Source organism: Lynx rufus, unplaced genomic scaffold (genome assembly GCF_022079265.1).
Source record: "Lynx rufus isolate CCGP_SWC_20201006 ecotype Redwood Valley unplaced genomic scaffold, mLynRuf1.p SCAF_49, whole genome shotgun sequence".
Classification (NCBI taxonomy): domain Eukaryota; kingdom Metazoa; phylum Chordata; class Mammalia; order Carnivora; family Felidae; genus Lynx; species Lynx rufus.
The window spans coordinates 497,181-513,422 of NW_025814866.1; positions in this window are offsets into that span (position 1 = coordinate 497,181).

Sequence of the window (16,242 nt, forward strand, 5' to 3'; positions counted from 1 at the left end):
CCTGCCTCCTGGCTCCTAAGGTGAGCCTGCGAGGGCGGCTCAGAGGCTTTTCTGGGAACCCACTCGGAGTCCCCCGCCTGCTAAGGCGGCTGCAGGAGCTGCCGCGGGCCCTCGCTGGTGTTTACGTGCGCTTTCCTCCCTACTGTGCGGTGCTCGCGCTTAGGCCAGCTGGGCCCTAGTGTCGGCCTTTCCACATTGACGTGGGGGTTAGGGAAGCGGCCAGAGGCCCAGACCCGCCGTTGCCGCGTGGTTCTCCTCAGAGCCCCGGGGCGGGGGCGGGGGGCCGGGAGACTTTGCCGCGGCCCGAGACGCAGCCTCCTCGAGGGTCGGGCCATCTTGGTGGGCCCGCGTGGTCGCAAGTGGTGCTGGCGGGGGGCCCTCCCCCAGGAAGGGAAAGACAGGCCTGGGGTGGGGCTCCCCTGCTCCCTTTTGCTTCCCAGGAGCCCACGGCCCCTGCGGTCACCGGGGAGCTCGTCCAGGCCCTCCCGGTGGCCTTCCCGCAGCACCTGAAGGTGCCCACGGGCACTCAGGTTCCACCAGCTCGGGTCTCCTTGTCCCTGAGTCCATGACCCTTCCCTGGACTGCTCCTGACGACACCTCCCTGTAGGCTCGCCTTCAAAAGCAAGCCTCTCAACCGAGTGTTCCAGACGGGCTGCCTCCTCTGTCCCTCTTGGCCCACTACAATCTGGCTGCGGCCCGGACTTGGCAGCGTTCCGACTGCAGGCGGATCGCCTAATTCTGCAGCCCCACCCCCGCCCCCCTCCGCAGGGGGGCACACCCTCTCTCCTGGGTCCTGCCAGCTCCTCTCTCCCGAAGGTCAGCTGTCTTCATCACCTCCTTGGGGCCGGCCTGAAGCTCAGTAAAGCCAAGCCACGGGCGTGCGACCTCACTCCCCTGCTCTCGGGGCCGTGACTCGTCAGCACCCCAGGCGGAGGCTCCCGGTAACATGGCTGGACGTCTGTGCCGCCCCGTGCGGCCACCCACAGTGGGAATGGCTCCCGGCCCCGGTCCGGGCCTGCCACGCGCCGGGTGCCAGGCCAGGGGCTCTGTGTGGAATCGAAGGAACGGGTCCTGACCGCCGTCTTGCCAGGGCCCCCTGGCGGCCTGGAAAGCTGGGCTCGTTGTCCAAGGGCAGGAGAAAGTGCACCCAGTATTTACACCCCTAGGTGTCTACTCAAGAGAATTGAAGCCACGTGCCCACACAAAAACCTGTCCAGGACCACTCACAGCAACACTAATCCCAACAGGTGAACAGGTAGAAACAGTCGAAAGGGGTGTCAACAGGTGAACGGACACACAGAATGCGGTCTGTCCGGGCGACGGCGGCGACTCGGCCGGAACGAGGAATGCGGTTCTGACCCCTGCCACAACAGGACCTGGAGGGCGGGGTGGAGTGAAAGCAGCCGGACACAGAAGCCCGCGCGGGGCGTGATTTCACGGACGGGAAATGTCCAGAACGGGCAAATCCGCGGAGGCCGAACGCGACGGGCGGGTGCCAGCGGCCGGGGGCAGTGGGGAGTGACTGCTCGTGGGAACGGGTTCTTTTGGGCGTGATGAAAAGATTCCAAAAGTAGACTGTAATGGTGTAGCCGCTGTGGAAAACAGTCTGGCAATCCCTCAAAAAAATGCAACGAGGCATTGCCACGTGGTCCAGCAGTCCCGTCGCTGGGCGCACACGCAAAAGAATGGAAAGCAGGGGCTCGTAACATGAATGTCGCATGTTCAAGTGGCCCCGTGACGCGTGGACCTCACAACGTAGCTTGATGCAACAAGGTCGGATCCCTAGAACCCAGCCCCAAGTTTTTGTGACTTCCAAGTTTATACTTTTCCCTCCTCCTGGGTCCCAGGGAGCTTTATCTGTCTGTCCCCACAAGGGTCAAAGAATCGGAGCCTCCGGGATTGTCAGAACTAAAAGCAGGCCTCCTGTGAGGTCACCCGCCCGACCTGGCCCCTTTGGAGCACTGGACACAGGATCGCCTCTTCCCAGCATCGTCGGGGACCGGCAGGGTGGCCTCGGATGGGGCAGCCCTGCCCTCTCAGGCCAGGGGCACCTTCTTTCTAAAGGGCTGTCATGGACCTCCGAGGCTACCACGTTGTTTGGGAGGCGAAGTGCCACCTCGGTGGGGGTCTGGCAGAGGCGGAGCAGGTCATGTGGGGGAACCTCCAGCTCACTGCTTGCTCAGCCCACTTGTCTAGCATCACACTCATGACTGAGCTCAGTCCTGGGTCTGCCCCAAGACGCCGGGGAAGGAGAGGGGAGGGGACAGAGGGAAGAGAAGGGGGAGATGGCCATGAGTCCGTCGCGGCCTCTGCAGAGTGGGATGCTAATTGATGATTAGGGCTAACAGAAGATCAAGTCTCATTTTAGCCTAAAGCAGATTACTGCCCTGGAAAGTCACCCGGCACCTGGGCGCCCACGTGTGCCACCCGAGGCCCAGTCTGGGTCCCACGCTCTGGCACAGGGTGGATGAAAGGGGAGGGGCCCTGGAGAGGGAGGGCTTGGGCGAAAATGGGTGTGAAAAGCAGCAGAAGTGGGTGGGTGGGGACCTTGACCACTGTGGGCTTTCGGTTCATTGCCCCCCCCGCCCCAGCGCCCACTGGACTAACGTGCTTCCAGAAAATGGGACCGTTTGGCCAGGCCGGGCATGCCGCCTCGCCGCAGCCTCCACCCTGCCCCACTTACGGCGCCCTCGCTGCCAGCTGGGGCCGCCCGGCCAGGCCGGAGGAGGAGGTGTCGGCCCCGTCGCTAATCCGACTACTCTGAAGTGATGCCGCGCGGGGGTGCCGATTAGGAGTCCCGGGAGCCGGCCGTCACCTTGATGCGGCTCCTGGCTCTGGCCGGCGGGCCAGCGGCTTTGTCATTAGCAGCCACAGGCTGCCAAAGGGACGGAGCGAGCAACCACTCGGCCGTTGTCTTGGGCTTTTGTGTGCGCGTGCGATAAAATAGAACATCCAAGTCACCATCCGAACCGTTTTTAAGTGTATGGCGCACCCACGTCCCCACCGTCCACCCCCGGAAACGCAGCCCCGTCCCCATCAGACGTCGCTCCTCCGGCACCCGCCATCCTGTGTTCCGCATCTGTCAGTTTGCCTAGTTCGCGCACCTCACTGGGGTGGAATCGTCAGGTACCTGCCCTTTTGTGTCTAGCTTATCTCACTTGGCATGGTGTTTTCAACGCACATCCCCTGCCTTCGGCTTTCGAAGATGTTGACACGCTTCGTCAGAGACCCCTAAACGTGCACCATGTGTATAAAGGCCAAAGGCAGGGGCTGGGCTGTTTCCCCATTCCTGAGACGGTCGCGTGACTTCCTGAACCGCTCGCTTCGGAACCCGACAGCGATCAGATTTTCTCCCCCCTCCAGCCGACCGACTCCCCATACCGCCCGTGTCCCCCTCTCGGTCCGATCCCCACGCTCCTCAGCTCAGTCCCGTAATCTCGCCCCATCTGCTGCGGGCCTCCTGGAGCGCTGCCACGCCTGCCCCCTGTGACCTTGAGCAAGTCAGTCAGCGTCTCCAGAGCACGTATCCTCATCAGGGCCATGGGGATGACATTCACTTGCTGTGAGGCTTAAAGGACATCATCCTTTTGAAAAGCTCTAGCACAGTATGTGGTACAGAAAACTCAGTCCACGATTCATTCCACAGCTACTCGCCAAGCACCTGTTGAGGCCGGCGCTGTTCGGCGCCCCAGTGCGCAGACCAGTCGGGAGACCCCTGCCCTTTGCAGCTGCCTGTCCAGTGGGGGCGGGGAACATGGACGCCAGCCATAATGCATAAGCTGTGATGAGTAGGTTGGAGAACAGGGAAAGGAAAACAGGATACAGACATGCCAAGAGCGGAAGGGAACGGATGGCCATTTTATTTTATTTTATTTTTTTTTTCAACGTTTATTTATTTTTGGGACAGAGAGAGACAGAGCATGAACGGGGGAGGGGCAGAGAGAGAGGGAGACACAGAATCGGAAACAGGCTCCAGGCTCTGAGCCATCAGCCCAGAGCCTGACACGGGGCTCGAACTCACGGACGGCGAGATCGTGACCTGGCTGAAGTCGGACGCTTAACCGACTGCGCCACCCAGGCGCCCCATGGGTGGCCATTTTAATAGGGCATCAGGTGGGCCTCTCTGAGAAAGGCCTATGTGAGCCAGGACTCAAAGGAGGGAGGGAAGGAGCCATGTAGAGATCTGAGGAAGGCATCCCAGGAGAGAACCAGGAAGTAAGTGCAAAGGCCCTGGGGGCGGGGGCATGCCTGGCATGCTCAGGGGAACACCAAGGAGACCAGGGTGGCAGGAGCAGCATCAGGGAGTGGAGACTAGGAAGAAGAAACGTCGGAGAGGGGATGGGGGCCAGGGCGTGTGTTAGCTTTCACTGTAAACAAAATGGGGAGCATTGCATGATTTTGAGGGAAAGGTGACCCGGCGTGACTTGGCTGCTGCTTCGAGACGGGTGGGGCCCAGGCCGAAGCAGGGAGATCGGGTGAGAAGCACTTTGGTGGTCCAGGTGAGAGATAGTGATGGCTCACCAGGGACAGGCCAGCAGGGTGGTGAGGAATGTCCGACTCTGGATAGAGTTTGCAGGCAGAGCCGACAGAATCTCCTGGTGGCACAGGTGGCAGCAGTTGGAGAAAGGGAGGAGTCAAGGCCAAGTCCAAAGTTTGGGGCCTGAGCAACCAGACAATAGAGTCGTCCTCGGCGGAGAAGTCGGGGCCACGGGCGGTGGGGGGTTGCCTGGAGGAGGGAGGCCGTGAGCATCAGGATTGCAGGCGTGAACGGCCAATATGAGGAACAAAAGGGGCCATCGCCCGGGCGCTGGGGGGGCTCAGGCAGTCAAACGTCCGTCTCTTGATTTTGGCTCGGGGCATCATCTCATGGTTCATGAGTTTGAGCCCCACGTCAGGCTCCGTGCTGACAGTGCAGAGCCTGCTTGGGATTCTCTCTCTCCCTTCTCTCTCTGCTTCTCCCCCGATTGCGCTCTCTCTCTCTCTCTCTCTCTCTCTCAAAAAAGGGGGGGGCGTCACCTAGACCCATAGACATTATTCAAACAGAATATGCTGAACAACTTATCCCAATCAGTGTGAAACTTTGGATGAAAAGGGCCAACTTCTAGAAAAACACAGCTTAAAACGGGCTCGAGAAGTAGAAGATGTGAAGGGTTCTGTATCTATTAAGACATCGAAGCCCGAATCACAAACCTGCCCACAAGGAACGTCTCTTCTGTTGCAGACGCAAACAGCCTCGCCGATTTTCAAGGCTCATCTGCACCGTCTTCCCCAATAATCCTCAGACCTTCGCTGCTCATCCCCAGAGGTCTTTGTAGCCACACAAACAAGCAGAATCAATAAGTCAGAGCTGGACAGTTTTGGTGCGAATATCCGAAATTTGAATGGATTAAAATTCGCCATACCCCCACCCCCGAATTCTGCTTGCTGTGGTAGCCATATGATCACCACTGAGGAGAAACACGAGTTTTGTTCATTTATGATATGAAGTTTTACTCCAGAAAAACCTATTGGGTTTCTGTTGCTTTTTCTTCTTCTTCGTTTCTTTTTACTTGCATTTTTTAAGTTTACGTATTTATTGTAAGAGAGAGAGCGTGTGCAAGAAAGAAGGGGAGGGGCAGAGAGAGAAGGAGCAGGGTCTGGGCTGTCAGTGCAGAGCCGGATGCAGGGCTCGATCCCACGACTGTGACATCATGACCTGAGCCGAAGTCAAGAGTCGGATGCTTCATTGACGGAGCCACCCAGACGCTCCATTGTTTCCTTGTATTTTTCAATCGATTTTTCTTGTTTTTACTTGAAGCAAAAGTGTTTTATTTCTAATCTGGTCCATAGTTACAATCCAGTTCAGAGCCACGCCTTAAACTTCATAATTTCTGCTGCAGTTTAAAACTGTTTCTTGTTTGGGTATAGAGGGCCTTCAAGAAGATATAGTCTACAAAGCCAATCACAACAGGACAAATACTATACGATTCCACTTATATGAGGTCCTCAGAGTAGTCAAAGTCATCGAGACCGAAAGTAGAAGGGAGCGCAGTTAGTGTTCAACGGGTACAGGGTTTCAGTTGTGCACAGTGAAAACGTTCTCAAGCTTGGCTGCACAAAATTGAACACTACTGACCCGGACGCTAGGAAATGATTAAAATGGTAAGGTTTGTGTGATGAGTATTTTAGTACAATTAAAATTAGAAAATATATATTCTCCATTACTTTAAGTACGGCCCGGCCAATGGTGACTGTACGTGTCTGCATGGCACAAGAAAAATGGTAAAAGTCATCTCTGGAAACCGTGTGTCACATCAAGGGAGAAATGCTCCATCACTTGCACGTGTAAGAGCAATCCGGAGGAACACAAGAAGTCATTACACAGTTGACACCGAGGGCTCTAACAGGGTGAGGGTCTATGAGAGCCGCACCGTGGGGCACCTGGGGGGCTCAGTTGGTTGAGTGCAGACTTTGACTCAGATCATGAGTTTGAGCCCTGCGTAGGGCCGCGTGCTCACGGCTCAGAGCCTGGAGCCTGCTTCGGATTCTGTGTCTCCTTCTCTCTCTCTGCCCCTTTCCTCCCCGCTCTCAAAAATAAATAACATAAAAAAAAAAAAAGAGTGGCACTGCTACTTTGCAAATATTGGTGTTCCTCTTGTGACCAGGCCAAACAGGCCAACCGCGCACACATTTGGCTTTGAGCTTGAAGCTGGGCTGGGCCAGGGCCCGTCACTTCTTCACTACCTGGGTCTGTCCAGCCAGCCTCTGGCTGCACCTGGTCGGTGAAGCCTGTAGTGTCCCGCATGCTGGGTGACATGGTGCGCACAAGGGGGAAGGCCCCGCTCCCGGGGCTGCACCCCTGTCCCCACAGCAGGCTTCTCTTTCCCCAACAGTATTGTCGCGGGCCAGCTGGCTTCTTTATATCCGAGGACACAGAAAATTAGAAGTTCGCTTTCTAAATCCTGATCTTCAGGGTAAGAGAAAGGAGAGCCACGGGCTAGTGCGTGTTAAGTGGCAAATTCGATCCGAGCTCGTTTTTTATTTTTATTTTTAATGCTTATTTTATTTTTCAGGGAGAGTGTAAGCGGGTGAGGTGCAGACAGAGGGGGGGACAGTGCCCGACGCGGGCTCGAACTCACGAACCCGTGAGATCATGACCTGAGCCGATGTCGGAGGGTTAACCGACTGAGCTCCCCAGGCGCCCCCTGAGCTTGTGTTTTTTTGTTTTTTTTTGTTTTTTTTTTGAGCTTGTGGTTTTAAATACGCGAGTGTAGATCACGCACCGCATCTGTCTTTCCCTGTACCGCGGTCCAAAGAAGGACAAGGTGAGCCTGCAGCATGTCCTCTGCGCCGGAAACTGCGGGGACCGGCAAAAGCACACGGGGGCCGGCTGGAGGACGGTCCCCCTGGCCAGCCTGGCGACAGGTCGAGCGTCAGAAGGAATCTGCGACGGGAATTTCCGTGCGAGGCCCCGACTCCGTACCCGCGCGCAAGGCGTTTCGCTGTCCGCGTCGGAAAGGCTCGGGTTTCCCTGCGGGCTCCCCGGCGGGGGCCTGGCGGACGGGGAGGGCTCGCCGCGGGGCCGCGCTACGGCTCTCGGGCGCCCTCTCCCGGCGTCGCCGTGCCGCCCGCCCGGGGCCGCCTCCGCCGTCTTCCCTCCCGCCCGCGCCGCCCGCCTCGCCGCTCCCGGCGTCCGTCCACCGCTGTCAGCCTGCGGGCTCGGGCCCGGCCGCGGGGCGCGTCCTGCTCGCTGCGCCCTGGGGACCGCCGGGGCCCTTCGTGCCGCCCCGCTGCCTGGCCTCGCCCGCCGTAGCGGCTTCTGGTGCTGCGGATCCCTCTGCTTGCTTCCTGGTCTCAAGAAACACGGGCATTGCTGGGGGGGGGGGGGAGGGGGGGCTAGGGAGCAGTGTCACTCGAGCCCCTTGTGTTTTTGTGCTTTTAGAAGTGGGGGGGGGGGCAGGGGGTCCGGGTTTTCTGCTGCCTTCCGAGTCCTGCCTGAACCCAGAAATCTCTGATCTTTTTTTTCAATCGACTTTTACATTGCGGTAAAGTACGCAGAACATTTACCGCCGTAACCATTTCTAGGTGTGCAATTCAGTGGCGTTGGTACATTCCCGTTGTCTTTATTGTCTTCTTTTGTATTAAGATCGTTCATCCAAGTTGTGGTCCGGTTAATTGGTTTTTTATTTTCGTTTCCACCGACAGTGGGAATCGGACAAAAGCTTACACAATATACTTGCAATTAAAATTATCAACAAGATGTGCCCGTCTGATATGGTTCCCTTTAACTGTCCGCCACCGTTGGGGAAGATATCGCAAACAAAAGCCCAGGGTGAACCCATTTTAACAGTATTATTTCCTGTAGCTCGGGGTCCTTTGTTTTTATTGTGTATATTCCCTTTATCTCTTACTGCCTGTGTTCTTTATCTGTCCTCCCTTTTTTACACAGTGCAACAAGAGATACGCTTTGTTTCCATTGTTCTAGAAATGTTCTTACTGGCTTTGAGTCAGGGAGCCAAGGACAGAAAGCTTGACCCCCTTGGGTCTCACTGCAGGGCCCCCTCTTCTCTGCTGGTGTGACATATGCCCTCTTGTGCTGTGACCCTCTATGTCTGTAGGGGAGGCCCCAGGCCATTTTCCGGACGGGCCCTCCGCACCTAGTTCTGTAAGGGGGGGGCGGGTCTTGATCTGATTACTTAAGCTTTACCTTTACAAGTGACATTTCTGGTAAGGTGGTGATCGCTTATAGTCTACAAGGCAAGAGGGGTGACCGATTGGCTGATGCAAATAACCACTTTGCTCATAAGCCCAGCAGCCCGTGGGGAAAGGCCCAGCATGCTGCCCGGGCTACAGTGCTTAGGGTCAAGTTCTCCTCTGACTTGCTACAACCACCGCCCCCCCCCACACACACACCTGAGGTTACTTACAAATGTCTCACAATTTGCGATGACCTGAATGTTTGTGTTCGCCCCCCACCACCCCGCAACTCTTATGTTGAAATCATAATGCTCGGTGTGCTGGTCTCAGGACGTGAGGCCTTTGGGAAGTGATTGCATCATGAGAGGGGAGCCCGGCTGAGTGAGATTACGCCCTTATCGAAGAGCCCCGAGAAAGACCCCTTCCCCTTCTCCCACGGCAGGACACAGTGAGAAGTCTGCCACCCGGAAGAGAGCTGTCACGCAACGGTGCTGGCCCTCCCATCTCTGCCTTCCAGCTTCTAGCACCGGGAGAAACTACTTTCTGTTGTTTATAAGCCAAACCAATAGGTGGTATTTGTTATAGCAGCCCAAATAGGCTAAGACGGTAAGTTGGTACCAAATATCGGGGCGCTGCTGTAACGGATCCCTAAATGTGTGGAAGCAGCTTTGGAACCGGGTGATGGGGAGAAGCTAGAGCTCGGAGGCATATGCTGGAGAAAGCCTGTGTTGCCATGAAGGGACCTTCGAAGGCGATTCTGATGAGGTCCCAGACATTAAAGAGGAGAGCTGGAAAAAAGTCCTCATCTTCTCAGATGCTACCTAAGGGTCATGAGAAGAATGTTGGTAGAAATGAGGGACAAGAGGACATATCTTTGGACATGGCAGGAAAGGCCGCCCTTGCAAAACGGCCAAGAGCGTGGCGGAACCGCGCTCGCATCGTAGCGTTGTGTGGAAGGCAGAGTTGGCGAGTGACAGGATTGGGTACTTGGCTGAGGAAATATCTCAGCAAAGGGATGAAGCTTGCCTTCTCTTGAATGCTTGTGGTAAACTTCGAGAAGGAATGACTTCAAGATGAAACGGTTAGTCCAAAGAGAAGCAGAACTTAAACATTTGGAAAATCCTCAACCTAGCCGTGCGTCGCAAAATATGAGAGAGCACATTTGGAAGAGAATGCTACGGGCGTGGCCAGGTGAGCCTTTGGGAAGGCGTCTAGTGTGGGTGTGAAACCCTGGACCTCATCGGCCACCCCAGCGGGCACCCTGCCACTTTGCACCGAAGGGGAAGGAGCCGGGCAGGCAGGCAGGAAGTCTGGGGACAGGTCCAGAGAGCTCTTCTTCAAGGCAAAGGAAGGACCCCAAAATCGCTTCAGAGATTGTCAATGCTGCCGCCTCGGCGTCAAAGGGGGCCACTGCCTGGGTTTCATCAGGCCGGTGCGCCCGCCCAAAGCTGTGGGGACGGGGCCTCCCGAGGCCCCAGAGACGGGGCTGCCCAAAGCACGAGGACTGACTACTGCCCGGCAGAGCTGTGGCGGGGCAGGGCTCCCCCTACCTGGGTTTCCAAGGATGGAGCCCCCTGGAGATGCAGGCATGTGACCCCGGCAGAGGGCCGTGGCCAGGGTGAGGGCCAGCAAGAACCGTGGGGTTGGGGCCACCTGTAGCTCAGGGACCCACACGGATAGAGAGGCTCCGGGCACGCGACTCCGGCGTGTGAGAGCTGCCGTGGGGGCTGTGCCCAGCAGAGCTGTGGGGACAAGGATGCCCACGGTGTCTGGAAGGCAGGACCTCCACCCCAGTGGGCCTGGTGAGCTTTGCACTTGCCTGGGACCTTTCAGCCCTTTCTTTCCAATTGCACCTCTTTAGAATGGGGGTGATTACCCTCTGCCCATCCTCCCGGCGCAATTTGGAAGCACTGAACTTGTTCGCTTTAAAGGCTCACAGCTGGGGGCGCCTGGGTGGCTCAGCCGATTGAGCATCTGACTCTTGATTTCAGTTCAGGTCGTGATCTCACGGTTCATGGGATTGAGCCCCACGTCGGGCTCTGTGCTGACGGCGCGGAGTCTGCTCGGGATTCTCTTTCTCCCTCTCCTCTGTCTGTCTCTCGAAATACGTAAATAAAACATTAAAAAACATTCACAGCTGGAGAGGAATCTGCCTCGGCGTGAATCAGACCTTGAGTCTTACTCATTTCTGATTTTTAGAATATATAGATGAGACTTTGCGCTTGGACTTTGGGTCAGTGCTGGAAGACCTTTGGGGCTGTTGGGACGGAATGAATATATTTTGCATGTGAGAAGGACATGAATTTTGGCGGTGCAGGGTCAGAATGCTAAGACACATTTGAATGACTAGAAGTCAAGGTGACTGCTCTCAGCACAAATCTCTCTCTCAAAACATGGGCGTACTCGTTGTCTTGAGAAGTACTACAATGCAGAAAACGGATAAGAAAACCCGAAGACACAAGTGTCTGAACCTCCATCCGTTCTCACTGTCTTCAGGTTTTCGTATCCGTTTTCTGCATTGTAGTATTTCTCCTTCCCGTGGTGGCAGCCAGGGAATGTGATGTGATCCCGCTATCCGTGGGCCGCCCGGACTAGTCTGCACCGGCGTCACCTGGTAAACTAGAGGTAAACTAGGCACCGAGGACGATGCCAAAAATATTGTAGGAACAGTTTCACTTGATCCCCGAAAGGCCTCTGTAATTCTGCCCGACTCCCCCGGTCGTGGGCCAGGAGTCTTCGGTGTGGACTTGGTCCTAGGCGTTCTGGGCTTCAGTCCTTTACAAGCTTTTCAGGTGTGTTGTTCGAGAACTCTGGGGCTGTTGTCAGGACTTCACGTATAGTCTGCGATTCCGTCTGGATCTCAAGTGTCTCTGCTGACAAGCCACGCTAAAACTTAGTGGCCTAAAACAGCAATGATTTGTCATGTGTCGTGAGTTTGTGTGTTGACTGGGCTCTGGGGGGTGGTCCTTCACGCCACATGGTGTCGGTTGGGGTCCCTCGTGTGACTTCGTCCAGCCGGGAGCACCGCCGAGGAGGCTCCGTCTCACGTCTGGCAGTCGGTGCTGGCTGTTAGCTGGGCTGTATTGTCCTCCTTTGCGAGGCGGCTCGTCCTCCAGGGCCTCTGTCCTCGCGGCCTCTCGAGCACGACGGCCCAAACTTCCTGCCACGGTAGTGCTGGGTTCCGAGAGGGCAAATAGACTGCGAAGCCTCTTCTGGCTTAGGCCCGGAAGTCGCCCAGTGCCATCTTCTGCCACATTCCGCTATAGTCAACCCAAGTCACCGGCCGGCCCTGGCCAAGAGAAGGGGAAATAGACCCCACCTCTAGTCGGGAGGGGGAGGGGTCAAGTACAACGTGCAGAACGGGAGCGACCGAGGCAGCCATCTTCGGAAAGTGTCCACCTGTCTGGCGAGAAGTGCGCTGGCATCCCCACACCCGAGAGGAAAGCCAAGGGACCAGAAGAAGCTGTTGAACAGTTGGCACTGAGGTCTCTGGTGCGGGCGCCTGTGGGTCCGTGACAGCGGCACCGCCCTTCCCAAGTGTTGGCGACCGCGTCGTCACCACTGGACAAGCCAGGCTGCGCGCCACGACCCCGTCCTGCTGGCCGCTTGTTTGCAACCACCCCGAGCCCGACAGTCTGTCCATTCTGTGTGTCACTGAAGCTATTAATAAACAAGGGGATTTTAAACGTTGGAATATGATCTTTCAGAAGGTATAAAAGCCATCGTGCCAAGAGAACTTGTATTCGCTCTTGCGTAAAAACACGAGCATTTGAACATTCACCCTGAGAACTTTTGCAATGGCCGAAACACAGTTTGAGTGTTTTCTTCTTGAAGAGAAATTCATATGACATGAAAGTCACCATCTTAAGATGTACAGTTCAGTGGCATTCAGCACATTCACAGTGTGGTACAACTATCACCACTAATTCCAGAACCTTTTCATCATCCCAAACAGAAACCCTGGACCCATGAGCAGTCACTCCCCAGTCCCTCTTCCCCTACCTCCCCGGCCGCTGGCACCCGCCCGTCGCGTTCGGCCTCCGCGGATTTGCCCGTTCTGGACATTTCCCGTCCGTGAAATCACGCCCCGCGCGGGCTTCTGTGTCCGGCTGCTCTCACTCCACCCCGCCCTCCAGGTCCTGTTGTGGCAGGGGTCAGAACCGCATTCCTCGTTCCGGCCGAGTCGCCGCCGTCGCCCGGACAGACCGCATTCTGTGTGTCCGTTCACCTGTTGACTCGCTTTTCCACTGTTTCTGCCTTTTGACCTCTTGTGAGGTGCCTACTATTTTTGAGATTCGCCTACAGTGTGTCAGCACTTTATTCCTCTTGGCCAAAACATATTTAAATTAATGACGTCTTAATAAATGCACAGGGGAGCTTTGATCATCCCGCTGCTTTTAATAACTGTGGCGCATCGTGATCCTGCCTCATTATTCCCAACGGCCCCCCTTTATCCGCATGCAGCGTACAGTGGGTCACCCGGGCCAGCCAAAGGAGCAGACCTTGGCGCCGCGGAGCAGCCTTCTAGCGAGGGCAGTGGCGTGGAGAACACTCTCGTGGACGTTATTAATGTGAGGACTCATCTCGGAGAAAGGCAGCATCAAAGAGAGTTGTCAGAGGAGTCTGGGCAGTTGCTTGGTAAGAGCACAGGTGCCCTGGAACCAGAAACGCCCATGGCCTTGCCAGTGTAACCAGAGTCACAATATTTGATAACAACCCACAGGAGGAAGAAACATGATAACCAGTTGGAATTTTAGCTCCTCCTCTAAGAAAGAGTCTCGGCCGCTTGGTTTGCTTGTTTTCTTGTAACTGGCCTCCGTTGTGAAGGACACACACCTCCCTTGACAGAGTTTTGGGCTGTGAGTTCCTACTAGGCTAGCGATTACTTCAGGACCCAGGCCTCTCTACTCTACTGTACGTAAGCTTGTAAAACATCTATTGACTTGGGGCGCCTGGGGGGCTCAGTCGGTGAAGCATCTGACTCTGGGTTTCTGCTCAGGTCACGATCTCACGGTTCTCGAGATCGAGTCCTGTGTCGGGCTCCTGCTGACCCTACAGAGCCTGCTCGGGATTCTCTCTCTCCCCCTCGCTGCCCGTCCCCTGCTCTCTCTCTATCTCTTTCTCAAAATAAAAAAAAATAAAAGAAAAACACATTTGTTGACTTTATACACCTTTATACGTATTATGCAAATGAACACTCATGTCCAGTCACGGTAAAGATGTTCAGATGGCGATATTATCTAAAACTTTAAGTCTTTAGGGTTTTTTTTTTGTTTAATTTTTAATGTTTGTTTATTTTTGAGAGAGACAGAGAGAGACAGAGCATGAGCAGGGGAGGGGCAGAGAGAGAGGGAGACACGGAATCCGAAGCAGGCTCCCGGCTCCGAGCTGTCAGCACAGAGCCCGATGCGGGGCTTGAACTCACAAACCGTGGGATCATGACCTGAGCCGACTGAGCCACCCAGGCGCCCCTAAGTCTTTAGGTTTTTAAAATATAATTAAAACAACTGGGTGTAGCACAAAACAATGTTTATACTATGGTGATTTTCTGAGTTTGAGCCGTATGTGGGGCAAATGTGTTTATACGCAGACAACAATGTGTAAGTAAAAAGTGAGCAGTTCTCCATTTTCTGTCTGTATGAATTTTAATTCCTTTGTAAATTGCCCAGGTAGAGATTATGTACTAACCACCTCAATTTATTGTTCACCCAAGGTCACAAAGTCAATGGATTAAGAAATTATAGTAGATTGACACTGAAGAACAATATAATCACACTTGATGAATAAAAAATAACCCAGTTTACAAAGTGGAATAACTTTGGACAACTAAATAATTACTGCTATTGTTAGACATTTAAAAGGATCAATTTTTCAAATGAAGACATTAATTATTTTAACTCAATTTCATTCAACTCATGTGTACACATTTACATAACCATAGATATTTAGTGTAAGAAATGATAACATATCTGATCTATAGGATAAGTACGACAAGTTTAGGAAGTTCCATTTAATAAATCTTCTTGTAAGAAATTAATAGTAAATGCATCTCAAATCTGGCAAAACCCCAAATGTAGCATTTGCATATGGTTTTTAATGTTTACTTATTTTTGAGATAGAGAGAGTGAGCAGGGGAGGGCAGAGAGAGAGAGAGACAGAGAGACAGAGGATCCAAGGCTGGCTCTGCGCTGTCTGCACAGAGCCCGATGCGGGGCTCAAACTCACGGACCGCTGCGAGATCATGACCTGAGCTGAATTTGGATGCTTAACCGACGGAGCCACCCAGGCACCCCTGCATGATATTTTATACTGTAATAAAATTTGGGGGGAGACATAACTATCTTTCAAATGAACATTAATAAAACAATTTATTCAGGGGTTTACCTTGCAAAGAAATATTGAAGGAACTCGGGAAGCTTGGATTGTTTTCTTGGCTTTATTTTACCAAGTGGAGTAGAACAAAAGCCACAGCTTCAGAAGTAGGGTCCGAAACTTTGAATCACAAGTAATGAGGGGTTGCATCATGTGGAGATGGATGCAATGACCAGGGCCCGTGCCCCCCCAAGGCCACCCAGTCCCCAGCTCGAATGGCCAGAGAATCCCATGACCGGTGGGGCCTGCGGCCCCCCTCCATTGGCCCCATGGAGGCACGTGGGGCGGGGTGAACCTCTCTGCCCTCCCTTTCCAGTCAGGCTGGAGGCCACTTCCCCATTTGTCTCTTACGTTGTTAAAGCCCCTGAAATATCAGTAAGAGTGTTCAATACAGGAGAGGTTCCCGAAGCTTCTTCGCAACTGTTGATGTTTGGCCTGATAGCGGTGTGTGTTTCCTCGTCCCTTATCCTCTAACTTAGCAACCAGGATATCATGGCAATTAAAACACACACACAACAAACCCACTTCTCATTTTCTCTTACTCAAAACCTTTTTGAGAGAGAGAAAAACAGTGTATTGTGGAAACAAGACTACTGTTTCGGGCTTTTACTAATAGCTTGGTTGGTTTATATGGTTATACATACATATTTTATCCTCACTTATTAGAGTACGGTAACCAAAAATTCAATGATTTTATTGATCAATTTTTCTCTTTACCCTTTTGAGCACTTGGAGATTGCCTTTGTGCATAGAAAAAACCATGATATTAACGAGGGAAACAAAGGTAAGAAAGATGTAGTTTAAATTAAATTCCCCTACAGCGTGCAGCCCGTTGGTAGATGTCAGACATCTGTAGTGAGTAACACTCCCCTAGATATTTATGGCTGCCTTAATGCCCTAACGTTTACACTCCCTTAAAAACTAAAAGCAACCTTATCTTGACACTAGCTAAATCTTCAGGGTCCTGAGAGTCCCTGCTTTCAGCATCCAGAAATTCCTTGGAGACTCACGTTATCTATCCCTCCCCTCCCTCCACAAACTTAAGAGTATATCATCAGTCTCTCCTCACACTCCCAGCGCAGCTCTTCTGCCCATGGGTCCTGTCCCCATGCTGTAATAAAACCACCTCGTGTACCACCGACGTCTCAAGAATCCTTTCTTAGCCGTTTGCTCACGAACCCCACTTCAAATTTC